Consider the following 18,838-nt stretch of genomic DNA (forward strand, 5'->3'; position numbering starts at 1 on the left):
GACTCACAAAAGCCGTCATTTTTGTGGCACCAGCCAGCTTCAAGGACAGGTCGTTGCCCAAGCTCCTTAGCTCAGCTGTAGAGCCTGGCAGGAGGCAATTCCGACCCACCTCCCCGAGCCAATTTCTTGCTTCACCATCACCAGCCACAGCAGCTGCTTTTGTCCCTGGATCATTATAAGCATGACACCTTCAAAGCCCCTGCACTTACTCTTTTTTTCTGGAACCTTCTTTCCTATCTGTTCACATAGTTGATCCCCTTCTCACTCTTCAGATCTTACCTCCTCAGGGACACCATCCAGGGCCATTTCCCCAGAAGCAAGTCCCCTGCTCTTCCCTGTCCCAGCACATGGCTCCTGGAACACATTGTGACCTGCAGTTATTTTCCTGGTTAACGTGTTTATTGCCTGCCTGCCGCTCTGGAATGCGGCATGAGATGAGGGGGTAAGAACACTGATTTTCTTTTTCTGGTTGTATCCCTAGGGCTCAGTTCAGTCCCTGACACAGTGCTTGATAGACATTTGCTGAATGAAGAGATGGAACCATCGTGAATGAGTGGATGAATGAAGGGAAAATCTGAAATGAGACCAGTCTGGTTAGTTTCCATTTGTTCCTCTGGATCCAATCTCCCCCCTTCTCCATCCAGATCTGTGTCATGAGAGGCTGACCTATATGAACCACATCTATATCTACCCTCTGGGTTGGAGTCAGCAAATGGGAGCAGCTCAGGGAGGGAGAAGAATTGGTTGGAGGGGCCTCAGGATGGCCTCATCCCTCCTTTGGTGTTTCCATGAGGGCCCTCTCCGCAGCCTCTCTGCATTTGGGGGTGTAAGTGCTCCCTCCCTTCATCACTTTAGGTGGAGTCACATCTCCTATCTTTCTGTGTCACTCTCCCTTGTGGTTTCTCTGTGTTTCACCTGCATCTTTGTAGGTAGTCTGTTCATTTCTCTCTAACTCTTCTATGCCATCTGTTTCCTGCCAGCGTCTGGAGAGCGGAGAGGGATGGAATCAAGTTAGGAAAGGCCTCACGTGCATGTAAGGAGCCCAGATCACATTCATTGAGAAATGAAGACGTATGAAAGGTAGATCTTTCTGCAGGGGTGTGATGTCACCCAAAGCTCGGAGTCAGCATGTGGGGCAGTATAATCACAGTCTTTAAAGTTCTGATAGTGCACCTGATTGGTAAAAAGTGAGCAGGAGCTGCTAATGTACGCATGTTTGTTTATTGGCAAGGTATATTCAAGTATTAAAATATTGTTAATTTGTAATATTGTGTCAATTTTCAGGTATGTAGCAAGGTAATCCGGTATATATATCTTTGTTGCTAATCTGAGTAGTATGCATAGTAGTTTGCATCTGTTAATCCCATTATCCTAATTTATCCTTCCCACTTCCCTTTCTCGTTGGTAACCATGAGTTAATTTTCTATGTCTGTGAATCTGTTTCTGTTTTATTTTTATTTGTTTGTCTTTTTAGGGCTGCCCCTGCGGCATATGGAGGTTCCCGGGCTAGGGGTCCAATCGGAACTGTTGCCACCGGCCTACACCACAGCTCACAGCAACACCGGATCCTTAACCCACTGAACGAGGCCAGGGATCAAACCCGTAACCTCATGGTTCCTAGTCAGATTCGTTTCTGCTGCACCATGATGGGAACTTCTGTTTCTGTCTTGTATACAGAGTTATTTATATCATTTTTATAGATTCCACATATAAGTGATATCATATAACATTTGTTTTTCTCTGTGTGGTATTCTCTCAGTCCATCTAGTTGCTGCCATGAGTTCTTTTTCTTTTAAATTTTTTCTTCTTTTTTTCTTTTTCTTTTTTCAGGACTGCATCTGCGGCATATGGAAGTTCCCATGCTAGAGGCTGAATCAGAGCTGCAACTGCAGGCCTACGCCACAGCCACAGCAACACTGGATTCAGGCTGCATCTGTGACCTACACTGCAACTTGTAGCAATGCTAGATCCTTAACTCACCGAGTGAGGCCAGGGATTGAACCCACATCCTCATGAGTACTAGTCCGGTTGTTAACCTGCTGAGCCACAACAGGAACTCCACTGCTGTGCATTCTCATACTAACAACTTTTGAATAGTGTAAAATATAAAACTAGATGTTAAAAGGAGCAAGATAAAGATAAACTACCTTAAAATATTTCAAATTGATTTTCAGTTTTCCTGTCACTAAAAACCATGCTATTCATGTTCTGAGTGCTTCGTTTTTAAGTGCCTTGCTAAAATTATAGCTAATATTTCATTATACGCTTAAAAGTGCCCTTTATTGTCAAGGAGGCTGCGTATACGTCCATATTCCAAATCCTCTTCTTGATAACTCCAGTTGGGTAGAGGCAGGCTAATCTCTTATGAGATCTACTTACGTTATAACTGTTTTGGACATGTACTATGATGAATATGATGACAAAGCATGTATACTGAGTGTAATGTGCTAGCTTTCATATCGTTTCCGTATCTTTAACAAAGAAAACAAAGATAAGAACAGCCATTTGTTAACCCATACCATGGCCCACATTATTGAGTATGGAATCTGGAGTTTCATGTACTGTTTTAAATTCACACTAAAAAAAAGAAAAAAACAACCAAGAACTTTTGATACATGATTTAAATAAAACTTTAGAACAATCGCACAAAATCAGCATTATTTTTAGTTTTTTATAATGAGGTAACTTTTTACAAACATGAAAGATCAAGGAATTTTCCCAGTAGCTAGTAAATGCCAAAGAACGCTTCAATTTAAACTCTGGTCTATCCATGCCTGGAGGACTTGTCCCTAACCCACCTATAAAAAGCTGATAAAAAAAAGGGAAATTTGCAATGCTTTTATTGTGGGCCTTGATTTTCTCAGTAAAAGAGAAGAAGAGGCTTAGTGGACTTAAAAGGCTATGTTCAGATAAAACTGGGGTGAAATGTGATTACCCAGCTTGCAGGCAGAGCACTTTAAAAGCTATTCTCTTGACTCTCCACATTAAAACCAAGAATCTGACACTCTCCATATAGCAAATTCACTCTTATTCCATCCTGGTTTCCCTGTGGTCCCTTCCTCCACAGCTGGGAGGACCTGTGCTTGGCACATACAATTAATGCTATAAGTGTGTAACGGTTTGGCTGAGGAAAAAACAAAGAAGGCATATTTCCTTTATTATTTTTGGTCTGCTGTTCTTAGATCCAGGTTGCATGCTGTTAAGGTGAGTGTCAAAAAATGTTGAGTTCTTAGGGAGGAAATGGCAGGAGGCCCCTCCAGAAAACACTTGAAAGAGAAGGCCACCATTATAAGATGCATACGACTTGACGAGGAAGCCTATTTTGACAGGTGGGCGGACGATGCTGTTAGCGTAGTTCCTGTGGAGCGACGGGCACCATCCTAAGGGTAAAACCTCCTCAGGGTCTGGCGTCTGACAGCCCCCTGTCTTCTTGTTCAGAGTCTGGCACTCTGAAAGGTCATGGTTATTGAAACGGGCGCCAGGATGGGGATGTGGCAGTGTCCTAGCTCGGGTGATAAGAAGACAGTCTAGAGAGTGAGTAGGATGGAGAGCGAGATGCGGATGGTGGTGAACCTGAGAAGAGCAGCCATGGGGGTAGGGAATAGACCAAGGAGGCAACCAGAAAGGAACGGGACGGTCTCCGACCTGTCCATGGAAGGAGCCCGTCTTGTGTCCTAGCTCTTTAAACACTGGGCTTTCTACCTGCTGTTAAATGTACCTCCAGGGAAGGCAGAGGGAGAAATGAGTCACTTCGACTCTTGATAAATACATTTTCAAAGAATATAGTCCAGGGTGGTAGAGAAAACAAACAGAGTTTTGTGCCTACAAAGTAATTTATAGTAATCCACTGGGATGCCACAGGGAAATTCAAAGCATTATGTTAAGTGCATGAAAAGGTAGCACTTTTAATATATTTTCCATTATTTCTGACGAATAGGTCAAGCAGTTCCCATTGTTGAGGACTGGGCTTTTATTATGGCTTAGGCAATTTTGGAAGGTTTTAAGATTCTTTAATAAGCCCATAGAATAGAATGTTTCTACTGGGAGATACACTTACGGGTCTGCACACACAAAGGCACACCCCCTCGTAACCGAGGACAAAGAGCCACTGCTGTCTTCCTTCCATGGGCCTCAGGGTCCTGCTGACAGTCAATAGCACAGGCCTCACTCGGGGGCTTGCAATTAGCAGGCAGTGGAGGAGTGGACCAGGGGAGGGAGAGAAGTGGGAAAACCCTGAGTTGTTAAATGTTGTTGGAAAAACTCTCTAAACCTTGAAACCTGTCCATTCTTTCCAGCCCTCAGCCCTCACCAAAGCTGAGTATTCCTTCTGTTTAATGCCTTCTGATTCCCTCTTCTGTTTCTTTAGCAGCTACTGTGATACCTTTCATGTGGGTTTTCAACTCAACAATGCACTTAACTCCTTCTCACTTTTAAATTTTTTTTTCTAATTAAAATATAGTTGATTGACAATGTTGGGCCAGTTTCTGCTGTACGTCACAGTGACCCAGTCATACGTTCTTTTTCTCACATTCTCTTCCATCATGTTCTGTCCCCAGAGATTGGATAGAACCGTATCCAATCCTCTGCTGTGTAGTAGAGGCTCCTTGCCTAGTCATTCTCCATCTAACAGTTTGCATCTACTGACCCCAAACTCCCTGGCCATCCCGCTTCCTCCTGCTCTTCCTTGGCAGCCTCAGGGAGCCCTGCTCCCTTTTTCTCATCCCTTCTTCCACCACAGTTCATCACACATGGCTCTTCCCCTTCTCTCGTAGCAAATGAACTGCTTACCTGTTTTCCTGGGAAGTTTTGTTTCAGTTTCGCTTGTTTATTTTCACCCTCAAAATCTTCTGCTTTTTTAGCCTTCTCTCTGGCAGCTCGTCTTCTTCTCTTTCCTCTGCCTGGCTTCCTGGTCACATCCGTTGCTCAGCCCAAGTCCTCTCCTGATGATGGCCCTTCCTCTAGGTAGGTGTATGCTCATTTCTCCCTCTTTACTCATAATATCTGTTTCCTCTTGAAATTTTAGTTCTCTTTCTCAAGATACCAACTGAACTCATCACTAGCTGTAACTGCTAAGGTTTTCAAAAAGCGTGCGTTTTATGCTTACTCTTTCTAGTTCATGATCCCTGACTCTTTGTAGCTCCTTCCGTTCTTTTAGCACCACATGTGGGATAGGACAGAAGCATGTTGAGTTTGGAGAAGACTCAATTTTGCTATGCAGCCTGGGTCCAGATGTACGAAGGACTCTCAGATGACGGATGGATTGCTTTGCTTATAAGCCTAAAAATGGAGAATTGTAATTAACGAGTAAAAGCTACAGTGAGGTAAGATTTTAATACAATGTTCCCTTGTAGCACAGGCGGTTAAGGATCCACCATTTTTACTGCAGCATTTGGGTTGCTGCTGTGGTGTGAATTTGATCCCTAGCCTGGGAGTTTCCACAATTTTGGGGGGTGTGACAAAATTTTTTATTATTATTATTTTGCTTTTTAAGGCTGCACCTGCAGCATATGGAAGTTCCCAGCCTAGGAGTCCAATCAGAGCCACAGCTGCCAGCAGCACCAGACCCTTGACCCACTGAGTGAGGCCACTGAACTTGCATCCTCATAAATACTAGTCAAGGTCATTACCACTGAGACACAACAGGAACTCCCCCCCCCCGATTTTTTATACAAATCAGGGTGATTTTATCACTGGAATTATCCAGAGATGAAATGGGTTGCCATGGTTAACAAACTTAGGTTAAATCAATTCAGGCATCCAGTGAGTTCTTAGACCAGAGTGTTTCTGAATCCCGAGAGACTGATTAGCACACAGTCATTTCTAAGTTTTCTCTCATTGGACTTGTTTGCAGCCTAAGCCATCACTGTGTTCCTGTTGTATTTATCCTTTTATTTTGTATATATACGAAAATAATTGTGGTCATTAGAAAAATTAAAAAATTATGAAGTGTACAGATGTCTAAACCCTCCTTTTTCTTCCCCGTTCCTTCCCACTCACCAGGTCATTACTGTGAACAGTTTGGTAAGGATCGCTAGGTAGATACGTAAATGTCTCTCTCTCTAGCTCTATGTGTGTCTTTAATAAAATGGCTTATACTGCATCTAATGCTTAGCAATGTACTTTTTGTTCATCGTGGAAAATGGTCAGCTGCCATCCAGGTCAGTATATAGTTCTTCCTCTCTGTTGAGATGACAGCATAGAATTCAGTATCAGGGGGTCAGGAGTTCCCATCGTGGCTCAGTAGTTAACGAATCATGAGGTTGAGAAGCATGAGGTTGTGGGTTCAATCCCTGGCCTTGCTCAGTGGGTTAAGGATCCAGCGTTGCTGTGAGCTGTGGTGTAGGTTGCAGATGCCGCTCAGATCCTGCGCTGCTGTGACTCTGGTGTGGGCCGGCGGCTACAGCTCCAGTTAGACCCCTAGCCTGGGAATCTCCACATGCCTCGGGAAGCGGTCCTAGAAAAATCAAAAAGACCAAAAAAAAAAAAAAAAAAAAAAAATCAGGGGGTCAGCCAACATTTCCTGTTAAAGATTAGAGTAAATATATTTCATATTGTGGTCCCTATAGTCTCTGTCTTAACTGCTCCACCTGTTGTGTATCATGAAAGTAGCTATGGGCAATACCTAAGTGAGTGGATGTGCTTTTCTTCCAATAAAATGTAACATATTTACATTATAATTTGAATATTGTGTAATGCTCACATGTCATGAAATATCACCAATCTGATATTTCCAACCATTTAAAAATATAAAAGCCATTCTTCTTAACTTGGGGCTGTATAGAAACAGGCAGTGGGCAAGATTTGGCCCATGGGCTGTGGTTTGCCTGTCCTCATCTTTTCCTGCCCTCAGACATTAGTGCTCCTGGTTTTAGGGCTTTTGAACTCAGACCAGGAATTCAGCCATCAGCCTCCTCAATTCTCAGACCTTCGGACTTAGACACCACCACCCTTCCTGGTTATCCAGGTTGCAGACAGAAAATCCTAGGACTTAGATTCCGTATCTGTACCAGCTCATTCGTATAATCTCTCCCTCTCCCTCTCTCTGACTCTCGTTCTCTCTCTCTCTGTTTCATTGCTTCTCTTTCTCTGGAGAACCATGACTGAAACAAGAGGAACTGGAGTTCAGAAATAGGTATATGGAAGGAAGGGATTTCAGATTAAGGACGTGCAGTACTCTGACTCAGGAACTCTAAGTTATTTGGTACAGCCAAGGAACTGGGAAGTAGGAAAAAGGCAGGCAGGAGAGGTAGGTTAAGAATGGCCAGTAACAAAGGATCTTGTGTGTTACTCTAGGGATGTTGGACTCATCATGCGGGTGTGGGGAAACACTAAAGAACTTCAAGCAGTGGGGCTGTATGACCACTCTGGAAATGGACGTGGGGGAATAGTGGGAGAGTGAAACAAGTCTGGGAAAAGGGAGGCCTCTTAGAACATGACTGCGAAATCCCAGGAGGGAGATGATGAAGCCCTGCTTGCAGTTCTGGGCATTGAAATCTCAATGTGTTGCCCTTTAAGCTTTGCTAACAGGGATTTTCTGTTTAAATATCTGGCGAACTACCCTGTGGACTTGACTGAAGCACTCCAGACAAGGCATAACTATGGCTCATAAATAGTTTCTATAGTGTATGAGGATCAATGGAGCATTAAGGAGGCCTTTCTTCTGATGGGCGTGATCTAAAGGCAGAACAGTAGGCACAGACGGAACTCTCATTGATTGCATGCCAACTGTGTATCAGGAACAGTGCCAATTTCATGTACTTCGTTTACTTTGATTAATTTAATCATGGCAGCCACTCTCTGAAGAAGTCACTGTTCACTCATTTTGGAGATGAGAGAATTAAAGAAAACTGAAGCTTGTAGGGTAATGTGATTTGACCGGTATCATGTATTCTATCAGTTACCTTTTGCCACAGTCATGCTACATACAAATAATTGCAAAACCTAGCCTTAAAATAGTAACTAGTTATTTAGTTCATAAATCAGCTGGACTGAGCTGGGAAGTTCTTCCGGTCTGAGCTGTGCTTACACGCCTGGGAGTCAGTTGACTGTCAGCAGATTAGGATTGTTTCAGCTGGGAAAATTAGGAGGCCTTAGCTATGTCCTCCTGGCCTCTCAGCATCCAGTAGGCTAGCCCTGGCATGTTCTCATGGCAGTGGCTGAAGACAAGAGCACAACTTGAAACATGCAAGCATCTTTTTAACCCTCTGCTTACAATATGTCTGGTAACAACCTGTTGGCCAAAGCAAGTCGTTTGGTAGTGCCTAGCATCAGAACTTGGACACAGGAAAGGGTGAAGAATTGGGAGATTAATGCAGTCTATCAACTTGTCTAGTAAATGCTAAGATTTAAACCCAAGGTCCCAGCAGACCAATTTTTGTGCACCATGGTAGTTTCTAAAAAGAAACTCCATTTAAATTAGTCCTAGGAAATGTCATCATTCATTTAAAAGAAAGGTGCATTTATTTAATTATCTGCGTCTTTGTTTTATTTGCAATTCATCCTTTGGCCCAAGATGGATTTGACTCAATTCATTTATTCTTATATGTTGCTTTGTAAAGAAGGAGATGGTAAGGAGAGAAGAAGCCCAATGCCATTTTTACTGATAGGAAACTTAGTGGCCACTGGACGCTACAAACCTCTGTAAAGGATGATTCTACATGTCTATAGCTTTATCCTTTTGCTGTTGTTTGGATGTTTCCAAGAAGAGGTGGATGAAATGAGATGACTATGGCTAATTTGCATTAAAAAGACTCTCTTAGAGTGGCAGATCTGCCCAAGAAGATTGCAAGTTCAATATAAAAGTTCAGAAATATTTGTCTACCAACCACGATAGTGTAGCTAAGGAGTGCTGGGATTGTTCCTGCTGGCCCGGGAAGCCTTGATTTAGGAATGCATTCTTCTTCTTCTTCTTTTTAAAGAAAAGTTGTGACCAACCCTTTTGTGCCAGCAGGAGAAAAGAATAAGACTTGACCTCCTTTTGTTCCAACAACAGTCTGCAACTGCCTCTTTCCATTGTCACAATGTGTATCATCTGTCAGTCGTCAGCTCTCCTTCCAGGACTGAGCTGCATTCTCCTTGTGTTATCACTTTGTTACATGGTGTCTTTTCTCATCTGGTTTTGGAATTTAAAGGGAAAATAAAAGACCATGAAAAATGTGTAAGTTGGATGCTATTCATTCACTTATTTATAAATAAATGGATACTGACAGGCACCTCATCAGAAAATGTTTACTCTATGAACAAGTGTTGATGACATGGGCTGAAAGACACAGTCTGGTGCCCCCAGGACCAGCTGCTCCTTCAGTACTTACCATTGTGCTGCCTCACTTTCGTTTTGGCTTGGCACGTACATTTTCAGGCTGCCTTACATTGTATCTCCAGGATACTTTATCTCTGGCACTGTCTGCCGGAGACAATAGATGTGCCTTTTTACCAAGCCTGAAAGCTTAGGCTTTGTCTGCTCTTGATCTCTGGCGATACCACCGCTTACATAAGGGACCTTGCCTGATGCCAGCGGATGCATCTGCTGTTGGCCCAGTAACTTTGCTTCATGGAAACGGCACTTGATTTTCTGTTCTTCATGCTGGTGTGCTGACATGTGCTAAACTGGACAAATGCTTTTGTTTCCTGTGGAGAAGAAACACCGCTCATTGCTTAGCTGGGGAAGAAGTGGATTAAGCTCTCGGATTTATAGTAGATCTCAGCTGGCTCCGTTCACAGATGCTGGATGAAGCCCTCCTCAGCTACTCCAGGGGGTACCATTTTGGAGGCTCTTGGGGAATTGGGGATTGGGTTCCTTGGGAATGTTCTGCTCCCTGTATCAACTCTAGATTGTACAGACCTGTCACACAGTTACAGCAAAGGAGTTTAGTCCTTGTCTATCAATCTGTCAATCAGTCAGTCAGTCAGCCAACAAGCATACAGCTGCTTGAATGCACAGCACTTTGTGCTGGGCTCTGAGAATACAAAGGGGAGTTAGTTATAATCTTTGCTTTAGAGGTTTACAGTTGGATAAAGAAAAATTTTGATGTACGCAAATTATACATACCTACATACACACCGAACTGTCAGATGCGTTCAGAGGTGGGGGGGATTTCAGAAAGTGAGAGATCCTTGTGAGCCGAAATGCCTGGGGGAGACATCCTTGGGAGAAATGAAATTTAAACCTAATGTGAAATACTAACTGATGCGTTGAGTGAACCCAGATGGATAAAAATACACAGGCATAAACAGAGCTATTCTTGGATGTACAGTGGTTGTTTCAGAAAGGAAAACACCCTATGCCTTTGAATATCATATTTTTAACCCACAGGATGTACCATGTCAGTCGTGTTTATTTGCTGTATCCTCCAGAGGCGTGAGTCAACTAAAGGGAAAGAAGAGAGAACTGACATTTATTCACCGTCTCTGTTTGCCATGCACACTGTTGTTTTACATATGTCAGACGTTCTTCTGCAGCCCTGTAAGCCATGTATTACTATTTATAGGTGAGGAAACTGAGGTATAGAGAGGCTAAATCACTTGGCCAGGTCTCATGGTTACCAAGGGACAGCTCTCTGCATTATTTACACACAGCCAGTAACTCATGTGGTTTTTAAGGTGTTCAAATGAGTAGAGAAATTCAGTATCAATGCCATTTCTGAAAAAAATATATTTGAAATGCTGCTTGTTGGATGAATACTTTGTCAGGAACTACAAAAATGGATTAAAAGAAAAAAAGAAAAATAGCGAAAAGAAATAAACTAAAGCAATTGATGAATACAAAGGCTTTTGGGACACAAATGTCATACAGTGTGTCATACGGCACAGGTAGATCAAGATATGTGTGTGTGGTGTTAGGGGCTGTATGCTTCTGCATTTGGCACATTCTGCTCTACATCAGTAGAGCATACCGATGGACAGGGTCAATGTCTGATAGATTAGAAGAATTTTGTTATAAAATGATGAACAGTTCCACTCAGACTTTCGAGGATGTTCTATAGCTAAAATATTGCTTCAGGAACACCACAATAGACCCACTGCACCTAAAATAATTAGTAGAAAATAGGAGGGAAAAAGTAGAAAATGGGGACCTGTGGCCAAGCAGCACATTGTCTTTGAGTGATGAACTCCTCTGTAGGTCTTACCCTGGCCTGGACCATCTATTTTCCCACAGGCCGTCTTGTGTAGAGTCCTGGGCCTTTCACACTCTTGGCTCTTCAATCCTGGCTCTCTTACATGTTTGGAGGAACAGAGGCTCCTGCACCCAGCCCCTAGGGCAGTGGCTCAAGGGTCAGTGGACTTGGGAATGTAATGATGTTATTTGCGCAAGCAGTTGCTTATAGACTGTTAACTTTGCCCTGGGTCCTTTAGCTATTTTTGGTGGATTCCCAGAGGGGTAATCTCTTACAGTCAAGCCCCATTTTCTCCATGACCCCAGGCTGGAAATATCATCTGGCCTCTGTGTGCCTTACTCTTGCATCTTGGGCTCATATAGGGACCAAAGTGAGCAACCTAGGGCCTACAACCATGGCTAAGGAGAAGGTGGCGTCATCCCATCTAGGTGCCCTCTCAAGACTTTGTCCCTTTGGGTCTTGCTGAAAAGCAACTCAACATAAACTCCTCTCTCACCAGGACCATCTGCCTCTGTAATCTATGGCTAGCTGTGTTTTGCTGTAAGAAATAGACTTTTCTCTGAAAACTTTTTCATGGTGACATATGCACACAGAAAAGTGCACCGAACAGGTTTATGTCTTAAAGAATTATTAAGTGATTGCTCATGTTATTGCTACTCAAGCAAGGATGAGAACATTGCCAGCACCTCAGAAGCTTGCTGAGTGGTCCTTTCCAACACATCCATGTCTTCTTCCTCAAGATAGCCCCTGTTCTGACCTGGTTGGGAATCCTGTCCGTGTGTGTGTGTGTTGACTGTTTCATTAATAAAGACTACAGTCTGGAGACTGGCTGACTTTTTAAGCCTCTGGTCCCCTTCAGCTTAACAAGGAGAGACTCAGCAGTAGAGTCTGGGGCACTGCACAGAAGGAGAGTTTGGCCCTGGGAACGCCGAGGGCCAGTCCTCTGCGTTGCCGTTTCCCTGCTGAACGGCTTCAGCAGGCTGCAAATACCTTCTAAATTTCAGTTTGCTTATTTATGCAGTGGGGATGCCAAACCCTACCCACGTGGCTGGGGCACAAGAAGCCAGGTCATACATGAGGTTACCTGACAGGTGGTCAGGTCCTCGTGTGCTCTCAGGAGGCCTCCTTGGAGAAGAATGACGAGCGAGGCCTTCTGCTGACGGACGAACGTGATGTTTTCCTTTGCTGCTCCTGCCCCCTTTGTAAAGCTTCTGCCTTCCATCTCCTGCCCCGACAAGGCTCTCTGCGTTATACAGTGTGACCCTTCACCGTCCTTCATTCGATGCCCTGGGACAGGGCCCTGGAGCTGGGTAGGACCTGGCAGATAGTAACCCTGGGGTAAATGTTGGCCGAGCGAAGGAATGAGGGAGTGGATCCCTTAGCCTGGCACCCTCTCTCAGACGTGATCACCTAGTGGAAGAGGTGAGATGTCTCCTGAAACGATGAAGAAAGCCCTCCGAAGCGGCCGCGTGGGTGGAGAACGCCAGCCCCGCTGCTCCACTTACCGACTGGGAAATGGGCCGTTTCTTCAACGCCTCTGCTTAGTTTCTCCATCTGTAAAATGGAGCTCACGACAGTAACGACCTCAGAGACGTCTGTGCGGGTACATGAGGAAAACAGGTAGGCTGCCTACAGGAGAGAATGACACATTGTAAGTCTTAATTAAATGTGATTGTTGTTGTTACTACGAAAGAGCAATAAAATGCTGGAAGAATTTTCAGAAAGGGTGTGATAGACTTAATATCTCAGGGGAAATTTTTAGAAAGGTTTTGGGAGAAGATCCTGTGTTCAGTGATCTGATTGAGGTCTGAGCCTGTGTAGGATTTAGGTTTATCTTCTTTTCCATCTTGGGGTGCTTGAAAGTGTTGCCCCCTCCTCTGAGTTGTTCTCTCTCCACCTTCCATGCCCATAACCCTTCCCTGTCTCTCAGGGTCATTTGCTCTGAGAAGACTTCCCCTGATCTGCTGACGAGATGAAGACACTTCGTCCCAAGACACTGAAAGCACTGCATACTTGGTTGGTTTTTAGAGCCCTGATGACAATTTGTATTTATAAATTTGTCCATGGACTGATTTATTTAATTTTAAATTCCCCCACTAACTTGTAGGATTCTTAAAGGAAGTGTTTGTGCCTTTTGTTTTCCCCACTGCTTCCTCCCCAACGCCTGTAAACACCGTGGTCAACCGTGATAAATACTGAGTTAAGACTAGATCCAAATAAATACTTGCTGAATGATTTCATTTATATAAATAGAAGTGGGGGAAGTCATTTTGGGAAGAGGGACAAATAAACAGAGCAAAGAAATAAAAAGAAGCATAGAGATGGTTTATTTAACCTAAGCAATGATCTCCCTTTCAGATACTATGCATTTCGCCTCCAGTCTCACAGAGGCCCTGCCCCTACTGCTGTTGTGTAACCAACAAGAAAGTCTCCGTGGGAATTCCAGAGGAGGGAAAGGGGGGTGAGCAGAGGAAGTAGAGCAGACCAGGGAATAGCCATCTGGGAGCAAGCAAGCCAGTCCCTGCAAATCCTACTTTTGTTGAGGACGACCCAAATAAACCGCAGCCTATGGTTTAAGATGGAAATATGAGCGGCACAGGGGGGAGGCAGAGATCCCAGTGACCGGGACTCTGGACCTGGGAGGCAGAGGCTCTGCTCTAAGCCAGTCTGGCCTTGATGCTGCCCACAAAGACCTGGGCTGCTTGTGAGGATCAGAAGACGGCACACCTAAGTCACTTAGCCTAGCGCCCGGCATTAGGGTATCTGCCTCGTAATTTCTAGCCATGGCTGGTGTTTCCACATTTCTCCTCTTCTGTAATGTGTAATCCTCCATTGCGTTTTCATGTATCCAAACTTGGAACCAGACTTTTCATCTAAGTCTACTTTCATTGTAATGTTTCTTTTTTACTTAGTAAAGCTATTGTTATATTGAAGGTAAATTCTAGAGTCAATACTGTCTTAGAATTGAGGATATATAATTTTATTATTACATGTTATTTTTCCTCAGAAAAATGGTTCATATAGAGTTGCATATTAATTTGGGAGAAAAAAGAGAAATGTTTAACGTCGTCAACAGAGAAGTATTATAAATGTTTCTAGATGTCTATGAAAGGAGATGCTCTTGGGGAAACTTTCCAGAAACTAGCAGATTAAGAGGATGAGCAGCTTTTGTTTCTCTCCTGTGAAGTCACTTGTGTCGTACTTTTTAAGAAACGTGAGACATTTACTTAACTAGTAAAGGACCCCACAAGAAAAAATTCTATTTATAAACACTCCTCTCCAAGGAGGTCAAAGTGCTTGGCAAACAGTTTCTAATGAACTCTTACAAAATGCATGTGCAGCGAGGCCCAGGGTGGAGGAAAGTGGGAATGCAGGAGTCGTGTCTATTTTTCTGTTTCAGGACACACTTAAGTAATTTCTCAAAGGCCAGAAAATCAGGGAAAAGGCTGAGAAGAAACTAATTTTTCTAATGCCAAATGGATTTATTTGTCTGCTGAATGCAATGACCATTTTGTCAAGTATTTTTATTCTTTTTCTCCTCTCCATTCTGCTTATTTGGACAAATTTTCAATTTTTGATTAAAAAAAAAGTCTTATTCATTAACTAGCTGGGTGAGCTATACGTATGACTGACAGTTTGCTTATCTAATCATTTAAGTTAAAATCCAAACATCAGAAAGTAGCATATGTCAGCAATTTTTTACTATTATAAACCCACTTCATAAAACTAAAAATTGGTCACTGCATGTGTGTGCATCCTTAGGTAGAATTTTTTTAGGCCAGTGTTTTCAAAGTGTCTTTTCTAACTTTTGTTGTAAATATAGGAATAAATATAGTTAGACAGAAATTTGGGGGAAATTCCATGTGTGTTGGGTCATTTAAACAGTGAGCATTTCCTCTGAAATATTTAAAATTAGCATTTTGCATCATTTTCGCTACCAGGCTGGCAAGGTTAAATCACACAGTGTTGATCAAAGGCATGGTCAACCATATTTTCATGTAGAATCTGTGGGTATAGAGATAGTTGCAGGGTTACAGATGGACGGTGTTTGGGCAATATGCATAAAATTGCAAAGGCGAAACGTCTTTAACCCAGTAGTACCATTTCTGGGAATCTGTCCTGAGTAACTCACTTATGAATGTGCTCAAGTTTTAGCTAAGGATATTCGTCACAACATGGTTTACAAGAGCAAAACAGTTAGAAATAGCCTATATATCAAATATAATAATTGATTAATTATGATACTGTCATATAATGGAATTCTATGTTGTCATGAAAAATTATAACATTTTGGAGTTGCTGCTGTCGTGGAACTGTGGCAGTTCAGGATCCAGAGTTGCCATAGCTGTGGCATAGGTCACAGCTGCAGCTCACATTCCATCCCTGGCCCGGAACTTCCATCATATGCCACAGGTTCTGCAAAAAGAAAACAAACAAACAAAAAATCCCCAAAACCCATTCTATGCTATGTTAAAGATGCCAGTCGAAAGAATAGGTTACAAAATAGTGCTCAGATGATTATGAGGGTGTGTGTATATCTCGTTGCGTGTGTGTGTGTGTGCATGTAACAACTCACAGCCACATCTTTGGGGGTGGGGGTTGGGGAGCTTCCCTTGGCCAGTGGGAGGAACCTCCCTACCCAGACCTCAGCCAGTGCCTCGCTGACCTGCGGGTACAAACGGCCACTTCCCTTACCTCGAGGCAGAACTGACTCTCATGTAATTTATTCTTCAAAGTGTCCTCTTTTGGCTTTTCCACCTGCCCCATCATGCTTCATTTACTCCCCTTCTCCTGAGAGTACTCTCCCAATAAATAGCTTGAACAAAAACCTCTGACTCAAGCTCTGCTTCTAGGAAGGCTGATCTAAAACACCTCCCATTTTATGAAAGAAGAAACTTGAGCTCAGAGTGATTAAGTTGTTGCCCAGATCCCACAGAAAAGTAGGAGTATGAAGTCCAGTTCTACACAACTTGTTGAGTTACTGTACGATTATAATTTTGCCCGATGTTAATGTTGGTATCAGGACAAGCTTCCCTCTCCCAAGGAGGGCAGAATTCCATTGTCCAGGTGGGCAGCTAGCTGGCTCAAAACCCCAGGGTGATTCTACCAGGGAGCAGTTAGAAGGTGCGGGCAGGGTCTCCACACAGCAGGGCTTCAGCTGGGGCTCATGCTATCCCCACACTCACTACTACAAAGGAGGGACACATTGGAAACATGTATCCATTTTCCAGTTGTCACCAAGGCTGTACAGTCGTCTACCATTTACTGAAAACAGCCAAGAATGTGAAGAGTCTTGCAACCTAAAGGGCAGTTCTGCTCAACAAAGAATTGTTCAAGACCCTTGTGGAGAAACACTGCAGAGTGCCCAGGGTCAAAAAGTGAGGGAGCCCAGTGCGGTCACCAAGTCCACAGGGCCAGGGAATGATGGAAAAGAGGCCACAAAGACAGAGAGGGCAGCCAGGCAGCCCTGGGGCTAGTGCCAGCCAGGCTGAAGGAGGGCAGTGTGCGGGGCCGCTGTGCCCACAGCTGGTGTTCCTCGGAGGCCACTCTGCAGGGCATAGTGAATCTGGGCCACTTCCAACGTTCAGGACAAAGGAGCAGTCAACGTGGATGTCCTGGGAACCCGGGAAAAGGGAGACTGTGTGGCATTAGAGTCGCTGTTGACTTATTTATTCCAATAAATAGGTGGTGAGCACGTACTTTTATGGTGCTGTAGTGAGCACGAAGAAAACCAAAACTCATCAGACCATTGGTGGGTTCTGAGGAGTGAGAAGTCAGTGCGGAGAAGTCGGTGCAGTAATGATTTGCCGTATTCTAATTTTGGCTGCCCCACATTTGAACCTTATCCTACGCGGGAATTCCTTACCTTTTAAGTCTTGCTGGGCCGGAGGCCATCTCTCATGTGAGAAGCTGGAAATGCTAGACATCCACTCTCCCACCTCTCCTGCAGGCGGGCCTGGAGCGCTGTCCTGGATTTTTAATTGGGAAGTCATTGCCCAAGAGCAGAGGGAGAGGGAAGAAGTGTTTTGCCTGAGGAAGGCTGAGGCTGTTTGGGGCCTTGGTTTTTAGTCCATCCATCTAGAATTTGGATCTGCAGGCTTCCTAGCGATTCAGGGAACTAAATCCTTTGAAGACATTCTTTATTGCTTAAATCCGCCACAGTTAGTTTCTTTTGGAAGCGGATTTGGGATTTGGGTACCTACTGCATACTGGGAAAACAAACTAGAGACGGTGCTATCTTCTTCCGGTGATAAGCGAGTACCGGGCCAGGCCCCGGGAGGACTGCCACGTGGGCAGAGCCAAGAAAGGGGGAAGCTTGGAGTAGGACGTCATGGTAGTCCCGGTTGGGCCCAAACTGTGCAGGAGGCTAAAAGGCAGAGAGGCTAATGTGAAACGTTTAAAAAAATTTTGTTTAAGAGGTAAAGGGTGAAACTCATGGACATTTTGTTGCAGAGTGGTACAGAAGTGAGTCATAGGACTCACCCAGATCAGCTGGACCTTAGAAGGCAGGTGCTGGAGACAGAGATTGCAGAGGGACAGCCACTAGAGAATGCTGGTTTCCTGGCCAGCCTTCCAGGGAGGTACTCTCTGAGGCCTGGACTTCGTCCTGCTTTTCTGTGAAAATAGAGGATGAGGAGCTGTACATGGCAGTCAGATTTTTGGCCCCGTTTATCGATAACTTCCCAAAGATTGTCCTATTTCTTCCATTGGAGGTTTGAAATCCTTAGGCTTTACAGGGCACAGTCCCACTTGCTGTGGTTTGTGCTCTCTCGTGTAAAGGAAATAGAATTTTTTTAGGGAGGTGGGGGCGGGGCATGAGTTTAATGCTCTGATTCCCTTTTGTTACTTAACTATGGTTCATGGAGCACCTCTTCCATGCCAGACTTTTTCCTACAGATTATTTTTAATCTTCTAAACAATGCTCCAAGCAGATAGTATGAGGTTAGTTTTACAGGCAAGGTCTAAGGAATTGGTCAAGATCACAGAGCTGGTTGGTGACAAAAAATTAGAACCCAGATGGGTCTGGCCCCAGTCTTACCTGCTTTCCAGGATACATACCATAGTTTTTCCTTCCCAGATAGCCTAAACCAAGGATCACATTATACCCTAGGAATAATATGTTCATTAATTCATCTTAACTTCATAGCTCATTCCCGGCAGGTGTGCCTGAGATATGTATCAAGTATTCTTTTTTTGCTTTTTAGGGTCGTACCCACGGCATATGGAGGTTCCAGGCTAGGGGTATAATTGGAGCTGTAGCCGCCAGCCTACGCCAGAGCCACAACAACTCGGGATCTGAGCTGCATCTGCAACCTACACCACAGCTCACGGCAATGCCAGATCCTTAACCCACTGAGCAAGGCCAGGGATCAAACCTGCAACCTCATGGTTCCTAGTCGGATTTGTTTCTGCTGCGCCACGATGGAAACTCCAAATATTCGTTTTTTTCTCTCTCTCTCTCTCTTTTTTTTTTTTTGTTAGGACTGTACCTGCGGCACATGGAAGTTCTTGGGCTGGGGGTCACATTGGAGCTAGAGCTGGGGCCTATGCCACAGCCACAGCAATGCTGGATCCAAGCCATGTGTGTAACCTAAGCTGCAGCTTGTGGCAGCGCCAGATCCTTAACTCACTGAGGCCAGGGACCGAACCCATATCCTTATGGAGACTGTGTTGGGTTCTTAACCTGTTAAACCGCAATGGGAACTCCTTTATCAAGCATTCTT

The 18,838-nt window shown here is 44.1% G+C and overlaps 1 protein-coding gene and 1 long non-coding RNA gene across 3 annotated transcripts in view; both read left to right on the forward strand.

Annotated features, from left to right (window-relative positions):
* The window catches only part of LOC110260821 (uncharacterized), a 107,118-nt gene extending 96,393 nt beyond the window's left edge, over window positions 1-10,725 (forward strand). The window contains exons 4-6 of the long non-coding RNA XR_002344329.2: window positions 482-593; window positions 5,156-5,321; window positions 7,294-10,725. This is a non-coding gene — a long non-coding RNA (uncharacterized LOC110260821). The remainder of the gene's footprint in view (window positions 1-481; window positions 594-5,155; window positions 5,322-7,293) is intronic.
* Window positions 10,726-12,013: 1,288 nt separating this feature from the next.
* Window positions 12,014-18,838, forward strand: part of LOC102159120 (uncharacterized) — a 654,277-nt gene continuing 647,452 nt past the window's right edge. Inside the window, exon 1 of one of the 2 annotated variants that reach the window (XR_014804455.1) lies at window positions 12,014-12,734. The gene's annotated coding sequence lies outside the window, so the exon portion shown is untranslated. The remainder of the gene's footprint in view (window positions 12,735-18,838) is intronic. The other variant, XR_014804446.1, reaches the window with a different exon arrangement.

The sequence above is a fragment of the Sus scrofa genome, chromosome 5 (assembly GCF_054392235.1).
Source record: "Sus scrofa isolate SSC_HxYL_T2T_F1_AM1 chromosome 5, Sscrofa_HxYL_maternal_Yorkshire_Landrace_v2.0, whole genome shotgun sequence".
NCBI classification, from domain to species: domain Eukaryota; kingdom Metazoa; phylum Chordata; class Mammalia; order Artiodactyla; family Suidae; genus Sus; species Sus scrofa.